At 41.6% G+C, this 16,745-nt stretch overlaps 1 protein-coding gene across 14 annotated transcripts in view; it reads left to right on the top strand.

The window, feature by feature from the left end:
- The window catches only part of LOC135105136 (uncharacterized), a 405,375-nt gene that overhangs the window by 96,723 nt on the left and 291,907 nt on the right, over nucleotides 1-16,745 (top strand). Inside the window, exon 3 of one of the 14 annotated variants that reach the window (XR_010270740.1) lies at nucleotides 4,740-4,954. The exons of the other annotated variants lie outside the window; for them this stretch is intronic. The gene's annotated coding sequence lies outside the window, so the exon portion shown is untranslated. Of the gene's footprint in view, nucleotides 1-4,739; nucleotides 4,955-16,745 lie in introns of those variants that run through there. 14 annotated transcript variants of the gene reach the window in all.

Genomic DNA, 16,745 nt, shown 5'->3' with positions numbered 1-16,745 from the left:
GAGAGAGAGAGAGAGAGAGAGAGAGAGAGAGAGAGAGAGAGAGAGAGAGAGAGAGAGAGAGAGAGAGAGAGAGAGAGAGAGAGAGAGAGAGAGAGAGAGAGAGAGAGAGAGAGAGAGAGAGAGAGAGAGAGAGAGAGAGAGAGAGAGAGAGAGAGAGAGAGAGAGAGAGAGGAATACACAGATGAAAAGAGAATGGAGACAGGAAACAAAAGTGAGGATTGATTTTTGTCTGTGATGGGCAGGTATGGTGAAGCACCCGCCTAGAAAGTGAGGATACCGAGCCACTTTTTTTTTTTTTATTCGTGTTCTTTGCAGTGTTTCGTTAATTTTTGCTGGTGAAATCTTTAGATGACACTAGTTATTGACAAGTCGACTATTCAGTATTATTTATTTATGCTTTAGACATTCTTTTTATGCGTGAGATACAGAAATAGACATAAGTAGATAAACAAATAGAAAGAAACATATGTAAATACACTGACAGACAAATACATCTGGATAAAGATAAATAAACTGATGAAGTGACCACACACGAACATTAACAAACAAAATGTAAACTAACAGTGTAAATCATTCTTTATTATTCAACTTAACTCAAAATAATGTCTTGCTGTTAAGATTTACGGTAACCATCACTTCCTTTCAAGGTTTATAAATGAAGCTACACGTGTAAAATAAACGTGCGGTGGTAATATTTTTTAGTAAAGCTTTATTTATACACAGCCTGCATATAAAAGTGGAAAGCTGGAGGCGCCACACTTGTGTAATAAAATGTAATAAACACAACACGAAGAGAATGATGCTGAATACTCGAAGGTTCATGGCTATAGTTGACTCGACACAACCTTACAGGTAACCATCCCCTCATCTTCATTGACACTCAACTGTCCTCCTTTTCTACAATGAACATTCTTGGTTTCTCCTTTACTTATAATCTAAACTTTACATCTCATCTTTAGCCAAAACAGCTTCTATGAAGTTAGGTGCTCCGCCAGTTTTTCTTCTCCCCCCTCCCAAAGCTGCAAATTCTGTACAGGGCCCTTATTCGTCCTTGTATTTAGTATGGGGGGGGCGTTCCACTCATACCGCTATTTCAGACATGTTGGAATCAAAAGCTTTTCATCTTATCAACTCTTTTCAACTGACTGTCTTCAGCCTCACTCATCGTCGCTATGTTGCATCACTTGTTATCTTCTACCGCTGTTTTCATGCTAAACTGCTCTACTGATCTTGCTAACTGCATGCCTCCCCTCTTCCTGCGGCCTCGCTGCATAAGGCTTTCTTCTTTCTCTCACTCCCTGTTCTGTTCACCTCTCAAGTGCAAGAGTTAATCATTATTCTCAGTTATTCATCCCTTTTCCCTTATATATATATATATATATATATATATATATATATATATATATATATATATATATATATATATATATATATATATATATATATATATATATATATATATATATATATATATATATATATATATATATATATATATATATATATATATATATATATATTAATTTTGTTGCCCTTCGCCGATGCCACTCTCACATAAAAAAAAAGAAGTGAGGGCCTTGGTAATATAAGAGGAAACGTGTGTTCATTTTATAAAGACTAATACTGCGAAACTTCAGAAGGCGTTGACTTGCTTAAGGGACATCAAGGTGTGAAGGGATGACACCGGAGCTTTTTATAAACACATGCCATGTTCGTAAACTTTTCAAGGGGAAATGTTAAGTGTAGTGAAATGTTATGTACCTGTTGAGAGAGAGAGAGAGAGAGAGAGAGAGAGAGAGAGAGAGAGAGAGAGAGAGAGAGAGAGAGAGAGAGAGAGAGAGAGAGAGAGAGAGAGAGAGAGAGAGAGAGAGAGAGAGAGAGAGAGAGAGAGAGAGAGAGAGAGAGAGAGAGAGAGAGAGAGAGAGAGAGATGAGCCAACTTCACTAGCTGATTTAATGACAGCAAGTAATTTTAGTAAAGACAATAATACGACGCCTGGTGGGAGTTGCAAGCGGATCTTGGTTGACATCACAGGAAAATACCGGGAACTGAAGCTTTAGAACTTGGTCATATTTTAGATGCTATACAGTGACGCAAGCGGATCGCTGTGCTACAGTGGAACTGGACGTAAAACCTGAATAAATGTACAGTTACACAATGACTTTATATTACTTTTAAAGCATTGGGATTTTGGTGTGTGTGTGTGTGTGTGTGTGTGTGTGTGTGTGTGTGTGTGTGTGTGTGTGTGTGTGTGTGTGTGTGTGTGTGTGTGTGTGTGTGTGTGTGTGTGTGTGTGTGTGTGTGTGTGTGTGTGTGTGTGTGTGTGTGTTTAAAATGTTTGAAAGGTTTGTTTACTCGTGCAGCCCCCGAGCAAAGTATGAGAGTATCACATGACAGTTAACAATAATTTGTCGTGGTGAACGAACAAAAATAATAATCATTTGTCTGCTGCTCCGGCGTTCACTTAAAGGTTACATAAAAATACCAACGAAAAAAAAAAAAGTTTTACACACACACACACACACACACACACACACACACACACACACACACACACACACACACACACACACACACACACACACACACACACACACACACACTAGTTATTTCAATAATGAACTTTGCTAGACTTAAGATTACATTGCGTTTGATACTAATAAATGTGTGTGTGTGTGTGTGTGTGTGTGTGTGTGTGTAAGCATGCATTAAAAATTACAGCTGAGTAAGGTCGCCTCCACCCGTCATACAAGCTGCATCAGGAAATCCCCACCAGCCACACAACACATGAGCTGCCCAGTCCATCACGCCACTGGAGGTTTACATGTTACAAGCATGTTTGTGAGTGTAGCGGTCACTTAACCTCTCGTGTGTCGTCGCCAACCTACATACACTTAGCGAACAAAAAATAACGCCATTCACCATAGCTGATTGGGAGATGACGGTCGCAAGTAAAGGCTTGATAAACTGTCCAAGTAATACGAGGCACACTGTGATGAGTTAACGCTTCACGGTGACACTGAACCAGAAAAAAAAAGAAAAATATTCCTCGTATTGAGACTGACAGCCGAAGCAGCTGTTTTCCTTCAGTACGTCGCCCTGCTAGGTTTGATTAGATTTGCGTGGTATATTGAATGACGTGAGCGGCACATGTACCACACTGTATTGGATATCCATCTAAGACATCCCTCATTCCGTGCTATGAACACCTTCCCGTCACGTAAACACACTTGACATGTTATATAGTTCGTGTTGTAATAAATCGAACCTATATTTGCGATGGATATTACATGTTTTGTTTATTGTAAGGAAGCATTCATCATTCGTATCGTCCGCCTTCGTTTTCATGTTTGATACCACGAATACGGAAGCACCATCACCATCATCATACATGAATAATGCTGTGAAAGTGACAGTCCGATAAGGTGCCGCCAGCAAGACGGGTAGCGGATGAACGAATTAATTAAATGGAAGAAAAGGGAATGAAGAAAAACTATGACGAAGCAAAGGATAATCAAGTACATCTTCACATCTTCACGAGTTTTTACCCCATACCCTTAGAAACGTTAAAGAAAAAAGAAAAAAATGTGGAGTGATAGGTGACCAAACACAACTTTAATGGAAGGAAGGAGCAGCTGCAGAGTATGAACAAAAGTTATAATGAAGCACAACACTATGAAGTAAATCATCACGCCCTCTTGCGGCCGTTAAGGTTTTTAGATGACTCCCTTCGAAATGTTGAAAAAGGCGTGTGGAGAAGCAGCAGCAGCAACAACAGCTGCAAGTCATTGAGGTCAAGGGCGCTGCGCTCCCTATTTTGTGGCCTCGACTCTGCGTTTACAAAAAAAACATCCTCACTCCTCTCGCCGTGGCAAAAAAAAAAAAAAAAAAAAAAAACTGAGACACGTCGGCAGTGACAAATTACATCAGCGGGGAAGATTTGTCTCGGGAAAACGTGCGAGTGAGCAGTGAGGGTGAGGAAGGAAAGGCGGAGGCGTGGTGGCTTAGCGTGGACATAACAGGAGGCTGGAGGTGAGCACTTCCTTACCTTACTTTAAAGTATAAGTGATCCAATTTGTGTTTAACTTTAACGTTCAGTATTTTATTTATTTATTCATTTTTTTCACGTTATAAAAATCTAACGCATTGGCACGGAGATTTGCCAACGAATGAGGCTTAGAGAGAGAGAGAGAGAGAGAGAGAGAGAGAGAGAGAGAGATACCATAATGCTATCAATCCACTCGCCGCGTCACTGAATCACTGAACGAAGCCCCGAAACGGAGACTCGATTCGACAATTCTTCCGTGACTTACATCTGCCAAGCAAGCCACTGATGCCAGACAGACGAATCACGAGACCAAGACTTCTTGTCGTATTAACATATTGTTTATGAAGCAAGCTCTCTTATTCTTAATTTGTGGGGGTAAATGAATATAAAATATATTTCCTGTAGTATATAAGAAACAGTGAGAAAGGTAGACCAGAGACCAAGATTGTTCCATTAATAAACGCATGTCTTTCCTGGCCGCGCCTAAAAGTAAAGTTGTCCCAAGAAGTGATGCCACAGTCTAGTATGTCAATAAATTGAATGAAAAATAATGAACGGTCGAAAGAACGTATATGTATTAAGAATGCTTTGTACAAAGACTAAGAACTGGGGACGAGATAGGTGGTGTAGTTGCCTGATACTGATTTTTTATTAAAAACATTTCGTATAATATAGCAAATTTTTTTTTTAGGAAAATGTGCTATACAATGCAGGACGTCCGTCTCTTCCGTCTCTTCCTGCAGCTAGACGCTCCCCGCACGGCGCCTTGAGTAGCACGTCTGACTTTCAGAGCGGGAGACAGCCGCGAAATTTCCATAATCAGTTTTATCTTTCCTACACCCAGTTATGGAGCGCACGCTCGCACGCATGCACACACAAGCAGGAACTTGGGCGCGCGCGCACACGCACGCACGCACGCGCACGCGCGCACACACACACACACACACACACACACACACACACACACACACACACACACACACACACACACACACACACACACCAATTTTCTGAATAAAAGTATGAGACTGTTCAGCTTGATTGTTGATAATAATGTCATTAGCATGTAAATTGATTAATAAATTAAGTTAATATTTCTTCACCGGACTTTAATCAACTAATATATATATATATATATATATATATATATATATATATATATATATATATATATATATATATATATATATATATATATATATATATATATATTTATTGGAAATTTACACTTTAACGTTATATTCTTGTGGATGCCTTTAATTACTTAAATTTTACTTGTAGTAAATCTTTTTATAATCAAAATCCTTGATGAAACAACGTTTTGCCAAAGATTTGCCAAATGATTTATTTGGTCATCGCCGCCTGACGAAGAAAATGCAAAATAATAATTATTATTTTTTTCTGAGAATGGTTCGACTCTCACAGACGATCTAAGAGAGGGAAAGTAATAAACACGGTGAGAGTGAGTGCGACTGATTAACAAACTATAGGCCATGACTGCACTCCTTTGTGCTGTATTTTTACAGTAAAAGCCATCATGATCTAAGTGGAAAGGATGATGATGATGATGATGGTGATGATGATGATGATGATGATGATGATGATGATGATGATGATGATGATGATGATGATGATGATGATGATGATGATGATGATGATAAGGAGGAGGAGGAGGAGGAGAAGGAAGGGGAGGATGTTGAAGGAAAGTGCAGTGTGGGTGTGTGTCGCTCTACTTAGCATGGACAGCTGGGTGAGGAAGTGGATGCTGCTCTTTAACAGCTGAGATGATGCACTCATTACCTCGCCTTGCTCGCCCGCCTCTCTGTGACTCTGGGAGCCAAGGCCAGCCAGTGTGCGGGTAAAATGAATGGTCCTCGCCAGCACACAAGATTGGGAGAAAAGACACACATATATCACGGAGGAACTAGTGCAGAAAGTTACAATTATCCAATCTGTCTGTCTTTTTGGAAGGCCATTTTATTGTTGTTTATCATCATTATTTTCCTCCTCTTCCTCCTCCTCCTCCTCCTCCTCCTCCTCCTCCTCCTCCTCTTCCTTCTTTTTAACCAATAGTAAGTAGTAGTTTCAAAAGCATCTGTGCAATAACCCAATGGTCTGTTGCTGTTATTCTTTAAAATCTTGTGCAATGACTCTTCTCCCCCTCCTCCTCCTCCTCCTCCTCCTCCTCCTCCTCCTCCTCCTCCTCCTCCTCCTCCTCCTCCTCCTCCTCCTCCTCCTCCTCGTACCTTACTCTTTGTGTGACTGTAATAGGTAAAAGTATAAAAGAAATTTAATTTCGGAATAGAAAAAAAATGGAAGCAATACAAACATATTCAATTATTAATATTAATGCTATATATTAATAATGCTGTTTGATGATTGAGGACTGGTGGTGTACAGGAGGAGGCGGGGAAGAAGGTTTGCTGTAGGCGACGTGAGAGGCGAGACGTGAGAGGTGAAAGTTCAGCAGCAACAGGCTCACGGCTATGATTGTGTTCCCTCCCCTGAATGAGGCAGTGCAGGAGTGGAGGCGAGGAACGACAAACCTTGAAACTGATTCTTTTCCCTTGGTTTTAGTTTGTTTTTCTTTTTCTATTCTTTTTCTTATTTCTCTCTCTCTCTCTCTCTCTCTCTCTCTCTCTCTCTCTCTCTCTCTCTCTCTCTCTCTCTCTCTCTCTCTCTCTCTCTCTCTCCTCTCCTCTCTCTCTCTCTCCTCTCTCCTCTCTCTCTCTCTCTCCTCTCTCTCTCTCGTATCTCTTCTCTCTCCTCTCTCTCTCTCTCTCTCTCTCTCTCTCTCTCTGCTGTGCTCGTCTGTGTCTCTGTGTGTGTGTGTGTGTGTGTGTGTGTGTGTGTGTGTGTGTGTGTGTGTGTTCTGCCTCGATTTCGCCATATTCCCCAGCGGTTCTGCATCGTCCTTGGTAACGAATCATATCAGCTTGTGATGCAATAAACGGAAACCACAATCTAACGTTCCCTGATAATGTGAAAATGTCGGTGAGGGGACTTACCTCTTCGATAATTCTATTGATTCCAAACGTATAAATCGGTGCATGGTATTATTTCCTGGACGTTCGCATAAACACGAGAAATTTCATCATTCGCTGCACGGCTGACCCGCGCGGCGCGCTGCGGTTTTTGTATCCACTCTCCGGTGCTCCGATGTATTGTTCAAACGGTATTTATTCCCTCCAAACAGCGTTGTGAATAATGTACGAGATGAAAAATATCCAAGTCGGTTGGTGTGGTGCATGTAATGTGTTTCTCATCAATGCGGCAAAATAAAAATGCCGTGTGGCCCATTCTGCAGTGCTGCGTGCTGACAACGAGACAAAAACTGACCCCCCAAAAATGCATCCTTCCATTTGCTGTCAGTGGCAGGCGGGTCGCGGCGGGCCGCGCTTACGGAAGAAACAATAGCGAGGAGGACGCCACGGGGACAGGCCTGGCGGGGCTGGGACGCCTTGCACAGGGCGATAAGAGCTGCGGTGCTGTGTGCCGATACGCAGTTGTATGTCAAGCAGGAAAACGTTTTCAATTTTCAATACATTTTGCAGATTTAGGCGTTCTGGGTTTTCTTCTTCAACAACACAACTATCATGCAGGAAACACGTACATGGTGACGACGGGGGGTACTAAGTTTTCCTTTTTAACAATTATGAAAGTGAAAAAAAGTTTTTTGATTGTCGAAAGAACCAAATAATAAAAGTGCATGGTTATAATTTCGTTACAGAACATTCTTGTTACTTTAAAATTGTCCGTATGCAGCACGGCGGGAACAATGTGGGCCAGACGAGTGTGTGGTGCGGGGTAGTTGCGGCAGTGTTGTGGTGGCGGTGCCGCGGCCCGTGACGTCCAATGGCCACAGCTTACTCTAGTCTGAATCTATGGAATGCAGAATGCTCTTCCTATTTTCGTGAACGACTTTCCATAGTCGTTACAAAAACTTAAGTGACATAGAGTGGTATGGCTTTTTGGGAGGGCGGTCTGGAGGCCGCGGAGAACACGGGATATGTGTGTGTGTGTGTGTGTGTGTGTGTGTGGGGGGGCGGGGGGGAGGAAGGTCGTCGCGGGATTGGTCTGTCTGTTCGGCGGTCCCATGCAGATTCCAGTCATCTGCAGCAGTGTATGGGCGTCGCAGGGATGGAAGGCTAAATATTCTGCAAAATTTGTATTTTGCCATCGTGTTTTGTTCTCATACAAGAGAGAATAGCTGGTTTAGTTTTGCCTTTTTAAGCGTTATTAAAGTATCCAAGAGACTGTAGCACAAATATAAGAGTCTAAAATGTTGTAGATGATTCAACGTTAGAAGAATTAATGTTTCCTGCATCTCCCCTTCTCCTCAGCTGCTGCCTCGTAACAGGTGTCATAGCGGTGTTTCACTCCCATTCTTAGCTGCAGCTCTCCTCCTCTTCCCTTCAGTTGTAATCTCCTCATACCTGCCGTAGCACTGCGCTATCCCCTCTTGTGTATACTTTCATCACGCAAAAAGCTTCAGTCCTTCACAGGCGGGTAACCTCACGCCTCTGCTCACAGAACACGAGGTCGGGAGCCTTTCATGCTCACCTCCCCAATGCGGCGCCTTCCAAAACTCCTGTGCACTAATCCTAAATTGTATATATCATGACACATTTTGTCTGTCTTTCTGTACATCCGTCTATCCACCCATTTATCTACTCATCTTTCCATCCAGTTATCCATTTATTTATGGGTCTATTTATGGTTCTATGTATGTATCTATCTGCCTATCTACTGTCTATCTATATTGAAAGGTGACAATGACCACGCAGATATGAGAACATAAGAACATAAGAAAATAAGGGAAGCTGCAAGCCACCAGGTCTACATATGGCAGTCACTGTATGAAACACACCTACCTATTTCCACCTATCGTTCCCATCCATAAGTTTGTTTAATCATCTTTTAAATCTCCCTAATGCCTCAGCACTTACAACCTGATTACTGAGTCCGATTCATTTATCTACCACTCTATTAGAGAACCAATTCCTTCCTATCTCTTTCTTGAACCTAAAACCGTTTTTTTTATTGTTATGTCATGATTACTGATCCGGAGAATTTTGTTTAAGTCCCCCATATTATTATCGCTATACCGCTTAAAGATTTCTGTCAGGTCCCCTCTTAGCTTACGTCTCTCTCAGGAATGTAAATTCAATATTTTCAGTCTTGCTTCATAAGGAATACGCCTCATCCCTTGTATTCTTTTAGTCATTCTCCTTTGTACTGATTCTAATAGACATATATCTTTCCTGTAATATTGGGACCAGAACTTTACAGCATAGTCCAGATGAGGTCTGACCAGCGCCAAATACGACTTTAATATTACTTCGGGACTTCTACTTTAACACTCCTAAAAATTTATCCTAATACCCTATTTGCCCTATTTTTGACCTCCATGCATTGTTTTTGTTAGACGGAGATCAGGGCTAATTATAACTCCTAAATCTTTTTCGTACCCTGAACCTACCAGAGCTTCGTTGTTTATTGTGTACCTACTGTGTGGGTTTCTTCTACCTACGCTAAGTACTTTGCATTTGTTAATGTTAAACTGCATTTTTCATCTGTTTGTCCATTCAAAATCTGAGTGCAAGGCGATGGTAATCCGATTCTGACCTAATTAATCTATTTATCTTCGTGTCATCCGCAAATTTACTAACATCACTACTAATCCCACTATTCAAGTTATTAATATATATAAATATTAAAAACAACAATGGCCATGAAACTGATCCCTGCGGCCACCCCACTAGTTACTTGATACCACTCAGATTTAGGACCATTTATAACAATTGTCTTACAACTGTGTTATTTGTCTCGTCATCTTTAAGATTTTCTTCTCGTAGAGCCATTTGACTGTTGAGAAACCATACGACTATCAGTATGGCTGGTATTTGCCTCTTATTTACTAATGTTAATGAGAAATTACAATACACACACATTAATTCAGACCAAGGTAGGTATTTATATGGCTGGTCTTCATGTCTACAAATCTTAATTAGAAAATATAATTACACACACACACACACACACACACACACACACACACACACACACACACACATTAATTCAGAGCAAAGCAGGTATTGATATATCTCCGTACATTATTTATTGCCGAGAAGTATCAACATTCGAATCAGAGCAGTATTCGAGGCCGATTTGCTCACTTTTGGTGTTGAAGATTATTAAGACTTTTCGATACAGACTTTTTTGATACAGAATTGAACGATAAGAACAGCACATTATCGCTGACACACACACACACACACACACACACACACACACACACACACACACACACACACACACACACACACACACACACACACACACACACACACACACACACACACACACACACACACACACACACACACACACATCCTGTCCCTGCAGCATCGGTGCAATAATCAAGTCGTGTCTCTATCCGGCGCCCACTCGTGACCAGCCATATCCTGCGCATTATTAAAAGAAATTTGACTCATTTAAACCCAGAAAAACCAAGACCAACCAACATGTAGGCTTGAGATAATACTGGACTCAGCGAGGATTCTTGTAGGGGAAATTAACCCTCGTATTTTATGTTTTGACTGCAATGTATAATGTTATGAATGCAGGAAACTTGATATAATAAGCTTACCTGGAGAGTGAGGATTAATGTTAAATACGACAACACACACACACACACACACACACACACACACACACACACACACACACACACACACACACACACACACACACACACACACACACACTCATACTCATTGAACTCCCTTCCCTGGTTGCTGGAGCGCTGAACACATCACACGTGCAAGAACGAAATGTGGAAAGGAAAAAAAAAAAAAAGAAAGTGTGTACTACAATGACGCTGAACACAGAGCATAGAAAACAAGTAACAAAAAAAAAAAAAAAATCCACTTTACTCTCTCATTACGTGTAAGTAAACTGATTCGCCTCCTTAGGTGAGAACAAAATGACTAACTTAATTGAAAAAAAAAAAAAAAAATCCTACGTCACATTTGTACTCTAGGAAGAGAGAGGGAGAAATTTAGAAATTAAGTTACGTCGCCTTGAAAGCAAGGTCATATGGTACCAGATACGAGGTACAAGAGGACGCTGCTTCTCTTGCTGAAAAAAAAGAAGAAAATCCTACTGTTCAGTCAAAATCAAACTCTTAATCCTTAGTTTGTGAGCCGAAAATCATATCACTGAGCCATCTGACCGCCAGAGAGAGAGAGAGAGAGAGAGAGAGAGAGAGAGAGAGAGAGAGAGAGAGAGAGAGAGAGAGAGAGAGTCAGTCACTAGTATGTGGAGAGACGAGGGGAGGGGTGACCCCAGTAGGCCAAGTAGCAACCTTTAACCTTTGCCAGCACAGGTCTGGGTGTTCAGGTGGGAAAGAAAACCAGGCCTCTACCACTCAAGTGCGTTAATTACGTATTGTGTCGCGTGGCTGCTCGACGCGGGGACACGGGACACGGACGCCGCCACACACACACATACAAGCACACACAGGCAGCGCGGCAAGGGAGAGGCTGCTGGTGTGGCGGTCTGTTTCCATGCTTAGTCTTTTGTTAGATTATTTTCCCTGAATTGACTGTATATAATTATTATTCATTGTTTTACGTGCGTATTCCATAAATGTGTGTTGTTAGTTTGTGTTTATGTTTGATTTTAGTTAAGGTATCTTTATTTGTGAGGATCTCTCTCTGTCTGTCTGTCTGTCTGTCTGTCTGTCTGTCTGTCTGTCTGTCTGTCTGTCTGTCTGTCTGTCTGTCTGTCTGTCTGTCTGTCTGTCTGTCTGTCTGTCTCTCTCTCTCTCTCTCTCTCTCTTTCTCTCTCTCTCTCTCTCTCTCTCTCTCTCTCTCTCTCTCTCTCTCTCTCTCTCTCTCTCTCTCTCTCTCACACACACACACACACACACACACACACACACACACACACACACACACACACACACACACACACACACACACACACACACACACACACACACACACACACACACACACACACACACACACACACACACACACACACACTCACACACACACACATTGTTAAGTGTTTCCATTACCGACATAAATTAAATTGCAATCCAGCATGACACGGTAAAAGAAAACTTCTGGAATTACAAATCAACCTTTCTCCGAGCATGTTGATTACAATGTTAAATCTTATTAAAACTTGTTCAGGCAGACGCCATGAAAGTCTCGCGCCGCACGAGGCCATTGCTAACTTGATAATTATTTTCTGATGCAAGTTTTCCTTTTCTTTTTCTTCCTTTTCATTTTTACTTTGTTTTCTTGGTTACGTACAGGAATTGCTGATGGAAAGCAAGGACGCCGAAATGCTCATACACGTCTCGTTACAAATAGAAATTGGAGTTGAATCTTTTTGTTTTTCACTGTCTCTGTCTTCGTTTGTGTTTGTCTGTTAGTGTCTGTGTACGTTTGTCTGCCTGTGTCTGTCTTTTCTGTCTGCCTGCTTGTCTGTCTGTCTGTCTGTCTGTCTGTCTGCTTGTCTGTTCTGTCTGTCTGTCTGTCTGTCTCTGTCTGTTCTGTCTGTCTGTCTGTCTGTCTGTCTGTCTGTCTGTCTGTCTGTCTGTCTGTCTCTCTCTCTCTCTCTCTCTCTCTCTCTCTCTCTCTCTCTCTCTCTCTCTCTCTCTCTCTCTCTCTCTCTCTCTCTCTCTCTCTCTCCTCTCTCTCTCTCTCTCTCTCTCTCTCTCTCTCTCTCTCTCTCTCTCTCTCTCTTCACATCCTTCCTCATCTTTTTTAGTCGTTTTCATGCTTTCACCTCTCCAAGACTTGCATACTGATACATGGTCCCCGCGGCTGCACTGCACAAGACTTGAGAGCTCTCTGAAGGCAAAAGTTAGGCAGTATCTTCTCACCTCTTTATTCCTCTCACTCATGTGCTCGGGAATGGCCTAGCTTGGATCTTCAATATTCTGAGCAAGTTTATGTCACAGTCCCCTCGTCAAAATCAGGGTTGGCTATAGCTCATTGTGATCTTCATACTACTTTTGTTTAGTTGTAGATTGTGATTTTGTGGTAATGCTATTGTTCTTGTTCTTTGGGCTGTCTCTGTTTGGGGAAAATTTAGATGTACATGCAGCTGCCCCAGAAAGTGAAGTCACGACGTCCAATGAATTTCTTGCTTATAATTCGAATATTAAGTAAAAGAGTTCATGGGTTTATGAAATGCTTTATATTACCAATACTGACTGTTGTTGATATGACGTATGACGTGAATCACTTCATTTAAATCACTTATTTTTGCTAACATAAAAAAAAAAATATTCCCTAATTTCTTAAACTTTTAGTGGTGTCTTGCGAAATTATATGCTGAACTTTAAGATGATCACGAAGACAAGTACAGACAAAAAAAAAAAGCTAGACGGTAAAAAAATTTAACTACTACCTCATTTCCTTAACTGTCACAGGCATCATCTTATGAAGTTATATGCTAAATTTTACGCGACTTCTTATTAAGGTTGAAAAGTGATAACAGTGAAGGGTTAAGTCCTGCACGAAGACCAGGAAAAAACGCCTGATGTGATAGGTGGAAGAAGGTGTCTAGTACTGATCTTTTGCCTGAAACATTTTGTACAATGATAACACTTTCGGAGGTAACTGTACACGCACACAATGGTGAGTGCTTGACATTTCAACGTGTGCATTGGTCTCTAATTAACATTGTGCGCCAAGTATTGCTAAACTAACAGCAGGTGCAGCAGCCTTTGTGTTCATGCCCGTGTGAGCTTCGCCTTAATTTGCCAGCTGCTGTTTGATTCTCCTTTCTTTTCCTGTGTGTGCAAGACGAGGGAAAAATATTATTGTGATTAATGTTGTTGTTGTTGTTGTTGTCATTATTTTTATCATTAATATGTTTTTACTGTTACTGTTACTTCTACAATAATTACTAGTAATACTACTACTACCTCCACCACCACCACCAGCACCACCGCTGGTGCGGCGGTGCGAGTTGGGGACCGGATCTGTGAAACTCGGTGCGAAGTTGGTGGCGTCGCACCGGGCCCTCAAAAGCCCTGGCGTCTGCCCGTCTCGCTTCGCTCCCGGTTCCCCTCCGCCGTCCGCCACTACCACCACTACCACCACCACCACCACTACTACTACCACCACCTCTTATCCCATATTCTAACATCCCTTCCTTCTTTCTAAACCCTCCCCTCCCTCCCTTCTTCGAATATTAAAAGCTCCCTCCATCAAACCCTTGTGTGTGCCAAACTGTCAATAGACACCTGCTGCTGCAACACTCACGTGATGGGCGGCTTGCAGGGGCATATTGTTCCGTCCATGAATACCGTCATTAGCCAGCAGGTCGTGGAGTGGGTGGTGATGGCAGGCGTGATTCTGAGGATGTCGCCAATACTGCTTGAGTCCACCAGGTTAGTTGACACGCTGGCAGCCAATGAAGGGTTAGTGTGATGCTTCGTGTGGTGTGCTGCTTTTGGGGGCTCTGATCATGTATTATAACGTTATGACTGCTTCCCCAAGCGTTTTATTCCTTTTCTATGTAAGAGTGGTGCTGGCCAAGGACAACAAAAAAGAGTTAAGAAAAAGGTCTACTGAGGTGTCAGGTACTGACACCTCAGTAGACAAAAGGATCATCCAAAAACTGGAGGATTAGAGTCTTAAAACCTCCTTCTTGCAAGAGTTCAAGTCATAGGAAGGGGGAAATACAGAAGCAGGCGGGGAGTTTCAAAGTTTACCAGAAAAAGGGATGAATGACTGAGAATACTGGTTAACTCTTAACACGGTGACAGCCGGAGAAGGGAGAGTGTAATGCTCCGTGTGGTGTGCTGGTATTGGTGGCTTTGCTTGTATGTTGTGTTTGACTTCATGACCGCTTCCCCAAGTGTAGTGGCCCACTGCTCAAACTCTGTGTTCCTTGAAGTTCACAAGCTCGTAGCTAAACGAGTAATAGAATTTTGTATCAAGATTGTTTAGTCCTACATACTGGTAGCTAAATGATAAATCGAATCCTGTATTGTAAGAGGATTCATTCTTACACAATGATAGCTAAATGAATAACTGTATCCTGTATCAGCTAAATGAGTGATCGAATCTTGTATTGTAAAACTATGTGTTCATACAGCCTGGTGGTTAAATAAGTAATCGAATTCTTTATAATATTCTTAACCCAGTGATTGCCTTGTCTTCCTCTCAAGCTAAGAAAGTAAGGTGCAAATTTAGAATGTATTTGCGAATGACATCCTTGACAACTAAAAGAATTAACCAGTAATCTAAACTTTTTGCGTTTCTTGTTTAATTTTTGTTAGGTAAGGTCATAAGTGTCAGACTGTCATTATCAATGAAGAGTTTGATGCTTGAATCTGTTATTTGCACCAGTATTACAAATTATAGTTACATTGCCTTTTTCTCTTAGGCTCCTCACGATGGATATATATATTTCTTGGCGTTGATAATCCTTTATGGTGGGAAATTGTGTTCAGGAAACTGATCTAAAGTTAAAATTGTATTTAGAGATGCAATTCAAAGTTTTCTTTTTCCTGTTTTACTTTTACGTGGTGTCTGTGTCACTGGTCTTAACACACACACACACACACACACACACACACACACACACACACACACACACACACACACACACACACACACACACACACACACACACACACACACACACACACACACACACACACACACACACAGTTATCAATTTTATTCTCCTCATGCTAATTTGAGACTTGAGTTACTGTTCCAACATATGATGTGGTGAAGTTAGAAGAATCCTTACTAAACTTACCTTCAGAATCACGAAAATCACCCATGAGAAACACCAGTACCGTCTACTAGAGCCTGTAAATGATGTGGTCGCGTTACAAGAACCCCTATTATATCATCACCAGAATCGTGAAAAAAAAAGAAACACTCTTCATACAACCAGTACCATCCACTGGAGTCTGGTAACCCTTTCACTGCTATGGCCATTCTTTGTTAGCATCCACAGCACTGTAAAAAAAATGTTTGCATGGATGCACGGAAAAGGGACTGAGAAAAGCGGTTACATTTGTGTTTTTTAGATTGCAGAATGATTTCAGAGACTGTACAAGTAAAAAAAAAAACAATGTCACTAGAAAGATGTACTAGGTGGATACGGAAAAAAAAACTTGAGAAAAACCAATAACTCACATTAGAACCTGTTAATAATATAGTCGGGTTACAAGAATCCTTATTATCACCAGAATTACGAAAAAAAAGGCCTTAAGAAAACCAGTAACGTCCAATACAGCCTGTTAAAAGTACTCAGAGCTGGACGGTTTGAGAATACGGTGCTGGTCGGGTCGTGGAGGTCAGCTTATCGATGCGAGCTGGACTCTGTCACCCGCCGCCTGTGTGCGTTGTGCGGTGCCATCAAGGGGGCGAGCCAGGCGGGCATTAGGGGGCTTGAAAGTGATGATTTACTGGGACATTTGGGAAGGGTCTCCATCACTCCGCGGTAAGTCGAGGTTTCAAGAGGGAGAAGTAGTGAGAGTGGGTGTAATTAGTATCATTCGGTTGTAATTCAAGGTTTCATAGTTCTTTTATTAGAATTGTTTTATTATAATGGTGGTGGTGATGGATGTAAGGATGTTTTCTCTCGTTAGGTCGAAATGTGTTGCCATAGCGACCGACGGATAAGGTGATAGTGTACGTGC

Source organism: Scylla paramamosain, chromosome 1 (genome assembly GCF_035594125.1).
Source record: "Scylla paramamosain isolate STU-SP2022 chromosome 1, ASM3559412v1, whole genome shotgun sequence".
NCBI lineage: Eukaryota > Metazoa > Arthropoda > Malacostraca > Decapoda > Portunidae > Scylla > Scylla paramamosain.
This window is presented reverse-complemented; position numbering and strand designations above follow the sequence as displayed.